The sequence below is a fragment of the Rousettus aegyptiacus genome, unplaced genomic scaffold (genome assembly GCF_014176215.1).
Source record: "Rousettus aegyptiacus isolate mRouAeg1 unplaced genomic scaffold, mRouAeg1.p scaffold_m13_p_5, whole genome shotgun sequence".
Lineage (NCBI taxonomy): Eukaryota > Metazoa > Chordata > Mammalia > Chiroptera > Pteropodidae > Rousettus > Rousettus aegyptiacus.
This window is the reverse complement of record NW_023416308.1, coordinates 84,208,617-84,226,753: the sequence shown is the minus strand read 5'-3', so window position 1 is coordinate 84,226,753 and position 18,137 is coordinate 84,208,617. Positions and strand designations below refer to the sequence as shown.

The 18,137-nt window shown below is 37.7% G+C and overlaps 1 non-coding gene across 1 annotated transcript; it reads right to left on the bottom strand.

Moving 5' to 3' along the window:
- Nucleotides 1-2,932: 2,932 nt before the first annotated feature.
- Nucleotides 2,933-3,038, bottom strand: LOC118603279. The gene has a single exon (XR_004951158.1). It is a non-coding gene; the product is annotated as a U6 spliceosomal RNA (small nuclear RNA).
- Nucleotides 3,039-18,137: the final 15,099 nt, after the last annotated feature.

The window sequence follows — 18,137 nt, the reverse complement described above, 5'->3', positions numbered from 1 at the left end:
CCTGGGAATCTGAATGCAGCAGAAAGTCGAATGATTGCCTTTTCACTGTTGAGATGAGTTGTTGCCTTGGAATCCCAGGTATATTCTTTCTTTGTGGCAATTCATTTCTCTATCTCCTGGCTAACTGGACAAAGACCCTGGTTTACTTGGCCCCTGAAATAAACATTGCTCTAACACACACAAGAACCAAATGAGTGAATCAATTCTTTCCCCTTCTTATAGGCCTTGGCATGACCGCAGGGGGAGGCACTGGCACAGCTGGCCTAACCTCCTCCCTGTCTTCTTACCAAAGCGTATCTAAAGACCTGTTTGACAGCTTGGAAGACATATCCAAAAGCATTTTCACTTTTCAAAGCCAATTAAATTCCTTAGCAGGAGTAGACTTATGAAACCATAGGAGATTTGATCTTCTAAATAGCCAGAAAAGGAGGGTTATGCTTATTTTTAGAAGAAGAATGTTGTTTTTTATGTTAATCGATCTGGTTTAGTTAGAGATGCAGCCAAGAGGCTTACAGAAAGAGCCTCAAAAATCTGCCAACAATTGAACGAGTCATGGGGGTCTTGGTTCAAAATATGGATTTGGGGATCCTGCCTTCTCCCACTTGCAAGTCCTCTCCTCATGCTCTTCATAGCTCTCTTATTTGGTCCCTGTATCCTGAACTGTCTTGTTAAGTTTGTCTCCTCATGCCTAGCATCCGTAAAGTTACAAATGGCTGTGACATCCAAACCACCCTTATACCATCCCCAAGGCTAGGAAGATCAGGAGGCTGATGCCCTATAAGAATTTAAAGGGCATCAAAAGGAGGGATTAAAGAGGAATTTTTCACTCAAAGAAGCAGCTCTTTGTTCTGCTTCTGTAGACATGCTTGCCACATATGCCAAAGGGCAGAGTGACCTCGAGATCATTTGAAGACACCTTCCCATTTGCTTGTTCTGTCTAGATAACAGATGTATTGCCTTTGCTTGTTCTGTCTAGATAACAGATGTATCCCTTTTGCTTGTGTAGTCTATTGCAACTCCTGCTCTCTGTAACCACCTGAGGAACAGCGTGGATAGCCTCTATAAGAGTAAGGTTACCCCTGAGCTCAGGGCCCAGATCATCAGAGGGCTAGCTCTTCTGGGACTGCTGGTGTAATAAACCTGAGTTCTCCAACTCTCCAAGTGGTTCTTGGTTTCTTGCCAGTCTGATTTTTCTGCAACAACAGGGCTGAGAGAAGTCACACATGGGAGCGCACAGGGTGTATAGCACCCAGGAGATCTAATATCTGAGAGTGCTATGGACAGGGATGCCAAGATGGAGCCCCAGAAGTAGATGGAATGTTGGGCTGAGGAGTCTTGTTGTTTATTAGTCTGTCACTCCCTCTGGCCCCTCTGCATGAGTCGGCTCAGAGATTTTAGCCCTGGGGAGCCTTTGGTGTGATCTTTCAGTATCATCCAAAGGAACATGACAATTTTCCATCCATTACGATTGAGATCCAGTAATTTTAGGTAGAGCCTCAGGCCAACTTAGGCACCTTGAAATGTAGTTCTACCCTCTGATTCCCCAAAGTGTTTTATTTAGTTGTAAAACTGATTTTGTGTGTGTGTGTGTGAGTGTAAACCTTGTTAGAACAAAATAATCTTCACTCACGATTCAGATGCCCTGAGAAACCAAACTTGTTCAACTTTATTCTTGTCACTGAACGATAAGGCCATGGAAGTGCTGGCAGTACAATTATAAGGTATTTTTTGAGACCAACTATGGGTACTCCTAATAGTGGCTGATAAGACCGCATTGCAATAGTGACTGCAATGATGGTTCTCTCTCACACATGCATATCATTGAACCTCGTCACTTAATTTATTCTTTTTAAAAACCTTTTGTGTCTGGCATGTGACGGGAGGCTAGCTTTCTTTTTACAGATGTGAACTGGAACTCAGGCATCAATTGCTAACAGATGGTCGGTCCATCTGGGGACAGAATACACACTTCTGACTGTTGGTCCAGTGGTTTACTTATTCCCCTCATTATGAGGTGGGAAATGTGGGAAATCCAGATTTTATTGACATGGTGGTTTGTGATGTGGTTCAGGAAGGTCACTTAACCTCCCTCTGCCCAGAAAGGGGGCAAATATGTGATCTTTCTCTCTCTTCCCAAATTTCCAAAGAGGAAGCAACTCAGCCAGAGCAGGAGCCTGAACCTGTTTTGTAGGCAGTGGGGTGTACAGGTGTCTCATTGCCTGTGCCCCAGGGTAGCAGTAAATTGATATTTGCTGATCTCTAAGCCTCTAGCAGAGATGTGGAGGGAGGGCTGGGAAAGTGACATTTTTGTAAATAACCACACCTGGTTCTAAGAGCAGGAGGATTGGTATGTCCCTGTAGCCTCATCAATTACCATCAACCTTTGCAAAGGGAACCCTGGAGAGAGAATCTCTTCACGCTCATGATTATTTATAGACACTTCATCCTGTCCACACTCTAGGGGGAATATGGTTTGCTCAGTATCAGCATCCTTCCAAATATGTTTATATTCTTCCAGGCCAAGTAGAATGCATCCCTCAGCCCTATTACTATATGGAGCAGAGGGAATGCCCAACATTGGGACATACTGAAGATATGGAAGGAAGACATGGCAGGATGTCTGAATTTCTCAGTTAGATTCATGTTTCTCCCAAATAGTCACTTTGCTGCTAAAGAAGGCGATTCAGCATACTAGTTAAATAAACATTCTTTGCAAGCAAATAAACCTGGATTTAAATCCTGGCTCTCCCATTACAAGCTGTGTGGCTTTGATTATTTTACTTAAAGCTTCCGCCGCCATTTCCTCACCTGTAAAATAGGATGATAATGCCTTCTCTCAGAGTCATCGTGAGGTCTGAATGAAAAATGCTGAGCAGTGCTGGACACAGCAGGTGATAGGGAGGTATATGGTGCTTATCCTTTTAAAAAAAAATTAAATATGGAATGCCTCACAAATTTTTGTGCCATCGTTGCCCAGGGGCCATGCTAATCTTCTCTGTATGTATGCCGCTGAAGCTAGCACTAGTTCCTATTCTTATAAGATACTCCTGATTACTGTGTGTGTGTGTGTGTGTGTGTGTGTGTGTGTGTGTGTGTGTGTGCATGTGTGTGTGTGTATGATTTTGATAGAAACCCATGGTCAGGACAGGTCAGGGGACATCTTGATGGGAAATGGGACTGAGCTACCTGAGTTTCTGTGAGTTTCTGAGGTACGTTACTGTAATGCCAGCAGTATGCCCACTGCCTGATTGTGGATTGGCAGAATGCCTTAGACCAGTTTTTAGGAAAAGCTATTTTAGCCCAGGAAGGTGGCCTGAGCTGCCAGTGTCCAGTGTTAAGGCTTGGCAGCCTCTCCAAATGGAGAGTTCTGTTTGCATGCCACACTCTAGAGTATTTGTTTAACAGCTAATCCAGCTCCAGCAAAAGTGAAGCTGCATAAAGTGACAAAAAGAAAAGATACATTTTGGGTGAGTTAACGGCAGTTAATTTTCCAGTCAATATTCAAATTTCCACAGTTGTCTCTGCATTTTTTTCCTATTGAATCAGGATCTAAATAAGATTCACGCATTGCAAGTGGTTGATATTTCTCTTCGTCTCCTCAATTGAGATTCCTCAACTCCTTTTATTATCTTGTACTTAAGTTGTTGAAGAAAACCAGTCATTTCCTATTTTCTAGATAGGACTGCATCCCTGTGATATTATCTCCTTTGCTCCTTTGTCTCTGGTATTTCCTATAAAATGGCAGCAAGATTAGTGGCCATTTATTGGCAAGACTATATTGTAGGTGTTGTCCTATATTGTAGGTGCTTCCATCAGCTGGCACATATTGACTGGTTGTCTCTTTTTGTGGTGTAACGACTGTTGATAATCATTGCTGAGATGCATGATTTCATTTATGTGTTTGCAAAAGGGTGGCATTCTAATTTTATCATTCATTCCTCATTTATTACATGGACTATTTCTATAGAAATTGTCAACTATCTGATTACTTTATGATATAAATTCATCAGGAAATACATGTTAAATGCTTGATTATTTTCCTATACTTACCAGCATTCAGAATAGTGGCGTGGGTCCATTACATCCTCCAGAGGTGACCAATAATATTTTTTGTTTTATGGTATCATCAGGAACACATAAATTTAAACATACTCCACGTGTTTCAATCCATTGCAGTTATTGTTCTCTTTGATGCTCAGATTTTCCCATCTCTGACCAGTGGGAGCCTCTTTCCTGAATTCTGAGTTGCTTCCCCAGTTCTGATAAGACCATGTCTCCAGTGGTCATTGATAGTTCGCTTACTTTCTGGAACGGAAAGATATCCAAGCTTGGAAATAGAAATATTTCTTTTGTTTTTAAACTTCTATTTATTTACTTTTTAACATTTTATTTTTTAATCCCCCCCCACCTTCCCAGAAATATTTCTTAAAGAGAAATAGATTGTGAATTTATACTGATATTTTCAATTCAAATTTAGGATTGTAAGATTTTACTTAACTTCTTTGATTTTATTTTGAATCTTATCCTTTTGTGTTGAAAATCGTTGTTCTTAATGACAATAACATAATTACACATTTGCTTTATCATATCTATCTTTTAGAAAAACAATACCAAAATATGATTATTATTATTGTTTGCAGTTCTTAGGTATATCTCACTAGAGATGCACAATTGAATTACTGTATTCTCAAAGCATTTAAAATATATCTCTACATCACTAAGCTATCAATTGTATGCATGGTTAGACCCATTTATTTTATTTTGCCCTTGACTTAAAGAATTTCTTTTTCCTTTATGATTTAATGTTGTTTATAATCACCTAAAACACTTTCATGGTTCTAAAGTCAAATATAAAAGACAAGGTATTATTCAGTGAAGTCCCATTTCTATCCAAATTCATCTCCCTTTTTTCTTCTTTCCCTTTAGCCAATGATTTCCTTTACTTTATGCTTTGTTCTTGCAAAAATTTTTACATAAGTAAAACCATACATGAATATATGTTTATATATATCCATCTCTCTGTGTGTATGCAATGTGTATATATACACATTCTCTGAGATAAATGGTAACTTATTATGTATATTTTAGTCTATCTTTTTTCCCCACTTAGCATTATATTCTGGAGATCATTCTATAGGAATACATAGAGATATTCCGCATTCATTTCTATAGCTGCATAGTATTTCACTTTTTGAATGTAGCACATTGAATTCAGTTAGTCCTCTTTTGATGCACATTTTGGTTTGTGTTTGGTGCTATTACATAAACATATGTTCATGTTTTTGTGTTTCTGTCAGTATTTATTTAGGATAGATTTCTAAAAGTAGACTTCCTGGGTCAAAGGGCCAGAGTGCACATGTGATTTTGCTAGATATTGCCAAATTCCCCTTTATAAGATTTGTACCTGTGTACATTCCTTCCAGCAATGATAGGAATGCTTGTTTTTCCAAAGCCTTGCCAAAAGAGTATTTGTCAATCATTTTAATTTTTGCAACTCTAATAGCTGAAAAATAGCATATTAGTATATTTTTAATTTGACTTTTTTTATGATGTGCACGATAAAAGTTTTTTCATATAGATAAGAGGCATTTGTATTTAGCTTTCCGTGTGTTATCTATACATATCTCTAGCCTTTTTAAAAATAGGATTATTGTTCTTTCATTCTTTTCAAAGTTTTTTTTTAATATATTAGAAATATTAACCTTTTCTCTATGATAAAAGGTGAAAGATTTCTCCCAGTTTGTTATTTGTTTCTTTACTTTCCTTATGGTATTTTATTGCTATGTAAGTTAAAAAAGTTTTTTCCTTATTTCTATGTAATAAAATTCATTAATTTTTTCCCTTATGGCTTCTACATATTGAGTCAGAGGTAAGAAAGTTCTCCCTCACTCTTGGATTACAGAATAATTCCGACTTGTTTTTCTATACTTGTATGGATTAATTTAAAACATTTAACTTTCTCACCCACTTGGAATTTATCTTGGTATATGGTGTGGAAGATGAATAAAGTTTTATCATTCTACTTATGGCTATTCAGTTAGCCCTGTGTCTTTGGTTAAAAAAAATATATATATTATTTCTCCTACTAATTTGAGATTCTGCTTTTACAATAAACTAAATTTCCAAATGCACTAAGATCTATTTCTGGATTTTCTATTTTGTTGCTTTGGTCTATGCATGTAGCACAACCACACTTTTAATTAGGGACATTTTAATATATTTTAATATCGATAGGGCTATCCTTTTCTCACTTCCATTTTGCTCAGACTATTTTTTTTTCAGGCTGTTTCTATCTTGTCTATTCTTTCTTCTGTTCTTCCAAATAAATTTTATAATAAATTTATCTAACTCTTGAAAGAAATGTAGTAAATTTTTTATTGGATTTTATTAAATTTATGAATTATATTAAATTTTGTGAATTAACTTAGGGAGACTTGAAATAAAGTCTTCCTATCCAGAAATATGGTATATCTTTCCATTTGAACAAGGTTATTTATTTTATTTTTTTAATTGTTGTGTAGTTTTTCGTCATATAAGTTTTGGATATTTCTTGTTAAATTTATGCCTAGGTATTTCATTTTACTTGACTTTCACAAAGTCTGTTTTCTCTTCCAATATAAACTGACTTTTGTTTGTATGTATGAAGATTTGATATTTGTATATTGATTTTATAACCTACCTCTTTACTATAATTTTTTTGCAGAAGTTTTCTATTGATTCCTTTGGGTTTTCTAGATCCATACTTAAATAATTCTTAGCTTTATTAATATATTACAGCTAATATTAATGGATTTTAGAATATTAAATCCACTTGATCATGATTATGATGAATATTTTGAATATGATGAATATTTTAATGTGCTGTTAGATTCTATTTGCTAGTTATTTATTGATATTTATAAGTGTGATTGGTCTATACTTATCTTTTGTTGGTGCAATTATTTTATTTTCAGGTTGAGATTGATGTTATTCTCATTTCATAAAGTAATTTTTAGAAATAGAATTTCCCTAAGAACAATCTGGAACTGGTGCATTTTTGTGGGAAAAATTTTTCTACCTCTTCTATTTATTCTGTGGTATTTTATGTTTAGACTTTCTGTCTTTACTTGGGTTGACTTTGACAAATTGTATTTGTCTAAAAAATTATCCACTTCATCTACTTTTCCAAATTTATTTGTAAATAATTGTACAAAGGAGATTTGTATCATTTTTTAAAAAATTGCTGTGTTTTGGTGGCAGTTTCCTTCTTGTCCTTTCTAATTTTATGTATATTGTTCCCCCCTTTATTTTCTCAGTTATTAGTAAATGGTTTAAAAAATTTTTTTCAAATAATTAACTTTTGGATGTATTTATTACTTCTTTTTTTTCTTGTTTCTAATGCATATTTTTTGGAGGTATAATTTACTTACTATAAAATGCATTACAAGGTACAGTCTGATGACTTTGACAAATTAAAATACCAGTTCAACAAAACACTAATCAAGATAGAAAACAATTCCATCACTCTAAGAAGTTTCTTCTTCCTTTCCAGACAACCTCCTACCCCATTCCAGAGATAACAATGTTCTATGTCTCACTAGTTTAATTTTGCCAGTTCTCAAACATCGTATAAATGAGATCATGCAATATATACTATTTTGTGTCTGCCTTTTTGTACTAAATATGTGTTTTGAGGTGCATGCATGTTCTTAAGTGTATCAGTAATACATTTCTTTTAATTTCTGAGTAGTAGTCCATATTAGTTATACCCCAGTTTATGCATTCATTTATTGATGGATTTGGTTTACTCTGGTTTGGAGCTATAAAGAATAAAGCTGCTACAAATATTTTTGCACAAGTCTGTTTGTGGACACATGGTTTCATTTTACTTGGGGATGAATACCTAGAAGTGAAATAGTTGGCTTATAATGTAGGTGTATGGTAAACTTTATGAGACACAGGCAATGCCACGTCTGTGTATTTATCTGAAGAAGATGAAAACACTCAAAAAGGTATCTTCACCCCCACATTCACTGCAGCATTATTTGCAATAGCCAAAACACAGAAGCAACCTAAATGTCCATCCATGGATGAATGGATAAAAAAAAAAAAGGAATATTATTCAGCCATAAAGAAGAAGGAAATCTTACCATTTGTGACAATATGAACGGACCTTGAGGGAATTATGCTAAATGAAAGTTGGGCAGGGAAAGGTAAATCCCATATTTCACTTATCCGTGAAATTTAAAACAAACAAACAAACAAACAAATCCCAAACTCATAGATACAGAGAACAGACTGGTGGTAGGGGATAAAATAAGTAAAAGTGGTCAAAAAGTACAAACTTCCAGTTAAAACATAAATAAGTCCCGGGAATGTAATATACATCATGGTGACTATAGTTAATAAGACTGCATTGTATATTTGCAAGCTGCTAAGAGAGTAGATCTTAAATGTTCTCATCACAAGAAAAAAGATTATAACCATGCATGGTGACGTATGTTAATTATATGAATAATTATGTTGTACATTAATATAATGTTATTATATGTCAATTCTATCTCAATTCTTTAAGTGAAGCCAAAAATTAAAAAATAAAAGAAACAGGCAATTATTTTCTAAAGCGTTGTACCATTTAACGATCTACAAACAATGTATGACTATTCCAGCTGCCCTATATCCTCATTGACAGATGGTATTCATCTTTAAGATTTTAGTCATTCTTATAGTTCTGGGCACTGGAAGTCAAGATCAAGGTGTCAGCATATTTAGTTTCTTCGTGGCTTGCAGTTGGCTGCCTTCACAGCGTGTCTTTACATGGTCTTTCCTCTGTGCGTGGGCATCCCTGGTGTCTCCTTATGTGTCCGATTTTCTTCTTCATATAAGAATACCAGTTAGATTGGATTAAGGCTCACTATAACAGCTTTATTTTCACTTAATCACCTCTTTAAAGGCCCTATCTCCAGATAGTCACTTTCCGAGGTACTAGGGGTTAGGGCTTTAACAAATAAATCTTGGGGGCACATAATTCAGCTCATAACAGGACTGTATTGGATCTCTAGATTAATGTTGAGATAAATGACATTAACAATATTGAGCCTTCCAATCCAAGAGCATGTTATATCTCTCCATATACCTAGGACTTCTTTAATTTCCTAGAGATGTTTTCTAGTGTTCAGTGTAGAAGGCTTGCATATAGTTTGTTAAATTTACCTCTAGATGTTTTCTTGTTTTTGAAATGCTATTGTAAATGGCATTTTTTAAATTAATTTTCCAATTGTTTGTGTCTAGCACTTAGAAATGCAGTTACCTTTGGTATATTGACCTCGTATCATGGAATCTGATTAAAATCCCTTATTAATTAGTAGTTTTTTGGATAGATATCTTGTACATATGATCATTTAACTTTTCTTTTCCAATCCTTATGCTTTTTTCTTGCTCTTTTGCATCGGTTGGGAATCTTGAGTGTAATGAGGAATAGAAGTGGAAAGAATGGACAGCCTTGACTTATTACTGATCTTAGAGGAAAGTGTTCCAGGTTTTACCACTAAGTATGAGATTAGTTTTAGGTTTTTTGTAGACACTCTTTAACAACTTGGTAGTTATAAAAATGTGCCTTTCAGATTTGTAAGTGTGGAAAGCTTCAAGACTGAGAGCCCCAGCAGCTACACTCTGAAATCCATCACGTTGTTTGTGCTGAGACCACACTTCCCAAAGATTTCTTCCATCAATACCTGGGAGAAATGGAATTCCTATGGTGGAGGGCTTTGGCTTGAGGACTCTGAATGGCTTTGCCTCTCTAAAGGCTGTACTGGAGTTTCAGATGCTTCTATACCACCTGCCTTCTACCCCCACCTCTTTCACCTGATCAGATTTGTATCATGATCTGACAAGTCTATCATTCTCTTCCAGACCTTCTCATTTCTCCTCACAGACATTTTCTCTAATAAGTTTCTTGCATGTCTAGTCTTGTCTTGGTGTCTGCTTCTCAGAAGACCCATACTAATCCGGAGATTGACGAATTCCTTTTCTATTCCTAGTTTGCTGAGAAGTGTTTTTTTATTTTCTTAATCATGAACACGTATTAAATTTTGTGACAGGCTTTTCTACATTTACTGAAATGACTGTATGATTTTTCTCTTTTTCACTGTCAATATGGTTACATTGATTTCTTTTGGAAAGTTAAGCCAACCTTGCATTCCTGAGATAAGCCCTAGTTGGTCATGTAGTTTTATCCTTTCTATATACTGTTTTAACTTATTGGCAATATTTTCAAGGGTTTTGTATCTATGGGTGATATTGATCTGTAATATCAAGCTTTTAAATAAAATTTTAGTACCAAGTTTATTCTGGTCTCATAAAATGAGTTTAGAAATGTTTCCTCCTCCTCTCTTTTTAAAGATTTCTGTAAGAATGGCATTATTTTTAAAAAATGTGTTGATAGAATTCACCAGGGCAGCCATCTGTGCCTGGGGTTTCTTTGTTTTATTCTCTGCATTTTTAGTCTTTATTCCTGGCATACTTCATCGTCTGTGGGGACATTATTCTGCTCATTATTCTTTATTTTTTCTTAAAATAACTTTGTGTGGGATTCAAACACAATCCTTTTTGTTGTTTATGCTTAAAGGATATTAGTTTTCCTATTCATGTTGGAAGGGAGAGTGGGCCAGTATTGTTTTCCTAGCTTTATAGTTCTAGAGTTAACTGTTCTGTTGTTATTACCAAGTGTTCAAATATAACTTATATATTCTAACATCTGCTGTCTCAGTTAACCTCACCAGTTTTTTTTTTTTCAAGAACTTTTCTTTCCTTTTCTCCTGATGCTTTGTCCAACACAAATTAGATTTTACTCCCAATAATTTCTATTCGGTGCAGGCCTTTGTCCCGGAAGGGAGCTCTTATTAGTTCTAAGAGTTCCTAGAACGCAGACTGCTCCAGCATTCTCTGATCTTGGGCTCATAAACTGAAGCCTGCAAGGCCCCTGCTGGTTATGGATGTTTTTCTGAGTGTGTTCTCTTTCCTGAGGCACATTTATTGGCAATTTGGGGTTCTCTGGCTTTCAAGTTCAAAATAAATCTTTTGCCTTTTCTTTGCTTGCTGATGCCACATAGTCTGGGTGATTGTGTGTGTGTGTGTGTGTGTGTGTGTGTGTGTGTGTGTGTTTCAACTGCCCATATTTGAGGGCTAATATGAATTCCTTATTTTGCCATAGATGTTGTCTGCAGGACTTTGACTTTGCTACTCTACCTCTCTGTCTGTTCTGTGGAGTGATTCAAAAGGATAAAAATTATACCGCCATTGCTGCCATCCTCCTAAAGTCTCTGAATGTCTCTGAAAATTTTATGATGGAGGTGGGGGTGAAGATGTCCAGTTATGTGACCATCTTAGGAGCTTAGGTAGTACGTACAAACCACTAAGAGTTTTATTTGATTTTGAAAGTGTTAGGACTCTTATGAAAAGCTACAAAAGACCTTTAGAATTGATGGCGATAGGTCCAGAACACTAGCAATAATACTTGTGAAATAAAAATAGGAAGAAAAATAAGATGCTTCCCATTGAGCTCTACTTGGTACCAGGTATTTTGTGAAGTCTTTTATATGAATTTTCTCAGTTAAGCCTCTCAACAACCTTATAAGGCAGGTACTGTTATTGCCCCTACTTTATCACTTTTATCATAAGGCGGGTAGTATCACTTTTATTTCACAGTTTTGAAAATGAGGCATAGAGTGGTTTGTAAATTTTCCACAGTCACACAAACCTCTCAGACATCAAAGCTGATACTTGTAGCCATTCTACCATACCACCTCCCACCTCTTTGTGCATGGAGAAAGGGACTCCAAGGGTCAGAGGATCACTCTAAAGTATGTACCTGAACTCTTGCTTGAGTCATGGGGATGGCACCCTGTGCCTAGTCTTAATGACTTGTCCTAAAGGTACAATGTAACACTCTCCCCTCCCCACCAAAAAGAAAAACTTTTAAAAGAGTATCATAAAAAAGTGGCGACTCAATAAACCAATGGTAGTAAGAGAAGGCCCTCCTTAATCAAGCATAGCAGCCAAAGCAGATGTGTCAATAATGGCAAAGTCAGTAATAGAAGCTTCAGTGGAAGCCACCAAATGACAGGTAAGAGATTAACCTTGTCAGAGCATCAGGAAAGCTTTGACTGCTCTGAATTAAAAAGTATGAGTCGGCCTTCCCTGCTGAAGGAAGGTAGAGGGTTCAGGTCTTTGGCTTCCAAGTGATTCTCTTGAGAAACTAAAGTCATTGGTGGTAATTGCCACCCAGAGGCAATATGGACTAAGCATGGTGGTTTTAAAGCAAGATACCTGGGTTCACATTTTGGTTTTGTCACTTCTGGCTATGGGACATTTAGCAAGTTACTTTACTTCTTTTTGCCTGGATTGTAAAATGGGATAATAGTAACACCTGCTTCATCGTGGTGCTGGTGGGATTAAATGAGTCAATACATGTAAAGCACTTAGAATGATTCCTTGTACCCTGTAAATCTCTGTATATGTTTCTTCCAATTACAATCTATCCTCCTTATTCGCAGGTTCTGTATTTGAAAATTTGCCTACTAATTAAAATTTATTTGTAATACCGAATCAATGTCGATGCTACTTTCATGTCATTTGTGAACATGTGCAGAGTGGAGAAGAATTAGAGAAGAATTTGTACACGCGCCCCGCTGTGGTTAAGTTGTTGCTTTGCCTTCTTGTTTCAACTCTCATACTACAAACAAGTGTTCTCTCCACAGTCTGTTTAGTGCCACATTTTCTTTTGCATTTTTGTGCTTTTTTTTTTGGTGATTTCACTGCCTAAAATGCCCCCCAAGTGTAGTGCTAAAGTGCTGTCTGCTGTTCCTAAGCATAAAAAGGCTGTCAAATGCCTTACAGAGAAAATATGCAAGAATGGCAGCATCACACATACCTCGCCACCACTCCACATCGCAAGCTCACAAAGCCAGAACGCAGCTGTCACTAGGGCCCTGTAACATCCTGGTGAGCTGGCACCACAACACTGTGACACACCTGCAACAGTGCATGGCCAGAACGTTACACCACGACAACATGGGACTTGGCACTAACACAGCTCCACACTGTGAGGCTATAACCATCACCACACCATAACACTGAGATTATAATGTGACTACCTGAATATCATCACATGCATATCGTAATATTGCAATGCCTTGACAATATACCAGCATCTTGCACAGCTCTAACTCCACGGAATCTATTTGGGCTAACTTCCTTGATAAGTCTCAGATCAGAGTCCAGATTCTTTGGGGGTCTTTAAGTCCAGCCCAGAAGCATCACTGATGTAAATAACTGAAGGAATTTCCTCTGGTTCCCCCTCCCTGTGTTGTTGGTTGACATACCTGCCTTCTCCATTGGATATGAGGAGAGCAGAGATCACTTTTTCCTCACCTTTGTAAATAAGGAGTGTAAATAAGGAAAAGGCTGTTTGGTGAGTATGGCATTGAGTTAAAGAAATTCAACGACATCAGGGGGATATTGTGTAAATCACAATCACAAGTCCAGAAGATACCTCAGACTAGAATCAATGTTTCCCAGAGATTACTCATCCTTATATTCATTTTTGCCATATTTGTATATTACCAATTATTAGCTCAATATCTTTTCTCCCCTGGCTTTATTGAAATATAATAGACAATTAGTTGCTCATATTTACATTGTATAATTCAATAAGTTTTTTTCAATTATAGTTGGCATATAATAATATATTAGTTTTAACTGTACAGCATAGTGATTAGAGATCTATATAATTCACAAAGTGATCACCCCACTAAATCTAGTACCTCTCCTCCTCCTTACATATTTATTACAATATTATTAACTATTTCCTTATGCTATATTTTATATCTACATGCCTATTTTGTAACTATTTGTATTTCTTAACTTATTTGCCCTTTTCGCTGTGCACCCCAGGCTCATCCTATCTAGTAGCTCTCAAAATATTATCTGTATTTATGAGTTTATTTCCATTTGTTGTTGTTGTTATTTTGTTCTTTAGATTACATATGTACATGAAATCATGCGATATTTTTCTTTATCTGACTTATTTCATTCAGCACAATGCCCTCCAGGTCCATCAAGGCAATATGTTTTTCCATTCCCTTCCTTTTAGTCTGTGAGTGTCTTTTAATCTGAAGTGAATCTCTTGTAGGCAGCATATGTACGGGTCTTGTTTTCTTATCCATTCAACCGCTCTATCTTTTGGTTGGAGCACTTAATTCTTATCCATTTGAGGAATTTTTGAATAGAAATGTAGTTATTACCATTCTTTATTCATGTTTCTGATATGTATTTTTTCTTCTTCTTAAAAAAGTCCCTCCAACATTTCCTGTAATACTGGCTTGGTGATGATAAATTCCTTTGGCTTATTTTGGTCTGGGAAGCTCTTTATCTGTTCTTCAACTCTAAATGGTAGCTTTGCTAGATAAAATATTCTTGGTTGTAGATCCTGAGTTTTCATCACATTGTATATTTTGTGTCAGGCCCTTCTGTCCTGAATAGTTTCTTTTGAGAAATCAGCTGCCAGTCTTATGAGTGCTCCCTTGTAGGTAACTAACTACTTTTCTCTTGCTGCTTTTAATATTCTGTCTTTGTATTTAAGCTTTGGCATTTTAATTATGATGTGCCTTGGTGTGGGCCTCTTTGGGTTCCTCTTCCTTGGGACTCTCTGAACTTCCTTGAGTTGTATGTCTATTTCCTTCACCAGGTTAGGGAATTTTTCCATCCTTATTTCTTCAAATAGCTTTTCAACTTCTATTTTTCCTTCAGGTACCCTTGTAACATGGACATTTTTTCATTTAATTGTGTCCCACAGGCTCCTTAAATTATTATTATAGTCTCGGCTTCTTTTTTCTTGCTGTTCTTTATCCTCTGTTGGTTCTTCTAATGTGCTCTTCATCTCAGATAATGTGTTCATTTCTGACTGGTTCCCTTTTATTTAATTTCTATTTCCATTTTTTTATCTCTTTGTTAAAGTTCTTACTGAATTAATCTACACTACATCTAAATTCGTTGAACATCTTTATAACCAGTATTTTGAACTCTGCATCTGTTAGATTGCTTGATTCCGTTATTCCTGGATCTCTATTCTGTTCTCTCATATGATTTCTGCTTCTTTGTCTTTCCATTTTGGCTTTCTGTGTCTGTTTCTATGTACTATGCAAAGCTCCTAAGTCTCTGTGTCTTATTAGAGTGGCTTTGTGTGGCAGGTGTCCAGTGATACAGTCCTGAGAGGAGTTCAGCTGCAGGCCAAGTTTAGCCCAAGCCTGTGTCCCTCTGGGGCCACCTCTTAAGATTCAGCAAGCAATCTGCAGATCTTGTGCTTATAGTTGCCTCAAGAAACCACACCAGAAACCAAGGCCATCTGCCACCAGTGTGAGTCTTGGCTCTGCTCAGCAAAGAGCGTTGGCCTCACGGAGGATACACCTAGATGTGGCTTGGGTGAGGCAACGAGTTGGGGGAGGTGGAGTTTCAAAGAATCCTCTGAGTGGAGTGACCTTTGTTATCCTCTTTGATGATGTCTCAGCGATGGTGGCACTACCTCCACACACTAGGAGTGAGGAGGGCTCCACAGAGGAACAATGGATATTGCCAGCACTTCTGTTGAGGAGACAGCCTTGCCTCTGGCCCCCTCTCCAACAATTCAGTGTCTCCCTGTAAGTCCCTGCTGCCCTCTTGTGCGGCCAACCTGATGCTGATGCTCAGAGAAGGTCCATCATTGCAAAGGTCCACTCTTGGACACAGCCCCTTTAAGAGGCGTTTGCAGCTGCAGGCTGCCACAGCCTCTGTCCCACTCAGCCGCTCGGACAGGCAGCCTCACGTTTTCGCCCCCTCCTATCTTCTACCGCTGCAGGGTGATTTCTTATTTCTATGTCGTCTAGTTGTAGGGCTTTTGTTCATCGAGATCCCAAGCGACTCTGCTTGCCTTTTGTTCCGTGTTTCTGTCATAACTTTGATGTGGTCGCAAGAGAAGCGAACAAAGCCTCCATCATCTATGCCATTTTTTTTGTCACTCTATTAGCTCAATATTTCAAAATGTACTCATTAAAAACATACAAATTACATTCTTTAAAAAGAAAACAAACATCCCAAAGAATTGATAGCCCCCTCACCCCATCTCCTTGTGGGTGTTATCCCAATGTTGGTTGACTTCTGTTCCCTGCTGCATTTCGGGTGCTTCAGGTGACCAGGTGAAGCCTGAAACAATCTTGCCTCCTCAAGAACAGAGGGATCCATGGATTTGGTGTTATCAGTCTAAGCCAAGTTGGGTGATTTGGGGCTGTGTGTGACCAAGGCCGAGGGAGTGGTTGCCTCGGGGAGACTAGGAGATTTAAATCAGCCTTCTTAGGGCCTTCCTAGGAGAAGATGCTGGGACTCTTGCAATTTGCTTGGCAGGGGCTATAATCCTGAACTATTCTTTGTTTCCAATACCACCCTAGCTAACATTTATTGAGCTCTTACACTATAGTGTCCTATCTTCTGTTTAACTCTCATAGCAATTGTATGAGATTCCTACTTTTCACTATCTCCAGTTTGACACTTGGGAAACTGAGACTCAGAATGGTTATAACTTGCACAAGATCACACAGCTTGTAAGAAGTGGAGCTGAGTTCAACCACGCGCCGGCAGCTCAGTGCTCCAAAGTCTGGGCTCCTGACCATTATTATACTCAACTCCCTCTATTTTCCCTAACTCGTATCCCATTGTCCAGGAGACACAAGTAGGGCGTAGATCACTATATTTGGGCTGATGTCCAGCTTACCCTCTTTGCTTGGATGAAGCCATTCTCTGAGGGTTTGGAGAAGCTAGTTGGTGAACCTTGGAGCATCTGGGAGCTGGTAGTCAGCTGAGCTGTGGCGCTCTGTACCTGAATATGTCTGGGGACCCAGCCAGAGCTGTACCATGAGGTGCTAGAGGGACACAGTGGGACCTGCTCTCAGGCATATAAAGTGAATAACATGAGAGGTAAGATGTGGCTAATTCTGTTGCCAGCATTTTGCTTAATTAAATGACACTCCCAGAGATGTATAGTAGTAATTACTTTTTCTCTGTCATGTTACCCTTTTCTCTTGCTAATTCGCTCCTGGAATCTACCTATAATTCAAAGCCTTCCATGGCTGGCTATTTCTCAATCTACAACACTTTTCATCTTGCTGACTTGCTGAGACTTCATCCTGGTTTGGAGTACAGAGAGTTTGGCTCCTGAATGTAGAGGTTTCCCATTGAGATGGTGAGCACAGATATTTACCCTAAAATATAAGCTCATTAATTTTACATAGGAATCAAATCTAATTGCACACATGTTCACGGAAGCCCTATTTACAATAGCCAAAGGGTGGAAATCACCCAAATGTATATCAATGGATGAGTGGATAGACAAAATATGGTAGCTCAATACAATGGAATATTTTTGGCCACAAAAGAGAATGAAATACTGCTGCATGCTACAATGTAGATGAACCTCAAAAAGACTATGCTAAGTTTAAGAAGCCAAACTCAAAATATCACATGATTCCATTTATATGAATATCTAAAATAGGTAAATCCATAGAGCGAGGTGCAAAGTGGTGGTTGCCAAGGGCTTTGGGAAAAGGGGAACAGGGAACAACTGTTTTATGGGTATAGGGTTTCCTGCTGGGGTGATGAAAATGTTTTGGAACTAGGTAGAGGTAGTGGTTACACAACATTGTGAATGTACTACATGCCACTGAATTGTTCACTTTCAAACGGTTAATTTTCTGTTGTGTGAATCTCACCTCAGTAAAATGAGACCAATTTTTTTTTTTAAGTGCTGTAGAGGAGGTATGTGGTTAAAGAATCATATGATTATTAGAAAAGGTTTGAAGTCATGTCAGCCTAGTCCTTCAGAGGAAGCATCATATGTATTTTTCATTCTTTACACATTCCCAAAGAATAACACACTTCCCGTACTGACAGGATTGCAGCATGTGTTAGCCAGGGGATGTCCCAGGAAGGCATTATGGGTGACATAACGGTGATAGGGAAGGGAAAAGAGCCACAGCAGGGGAATTAGATTCCTGTTCAAGATACACTGGGCCATTTCTTCTGCCTGGGATATGGGAATGAGGAGACCTTTTTAAAATTCAGTTTCTCTATAA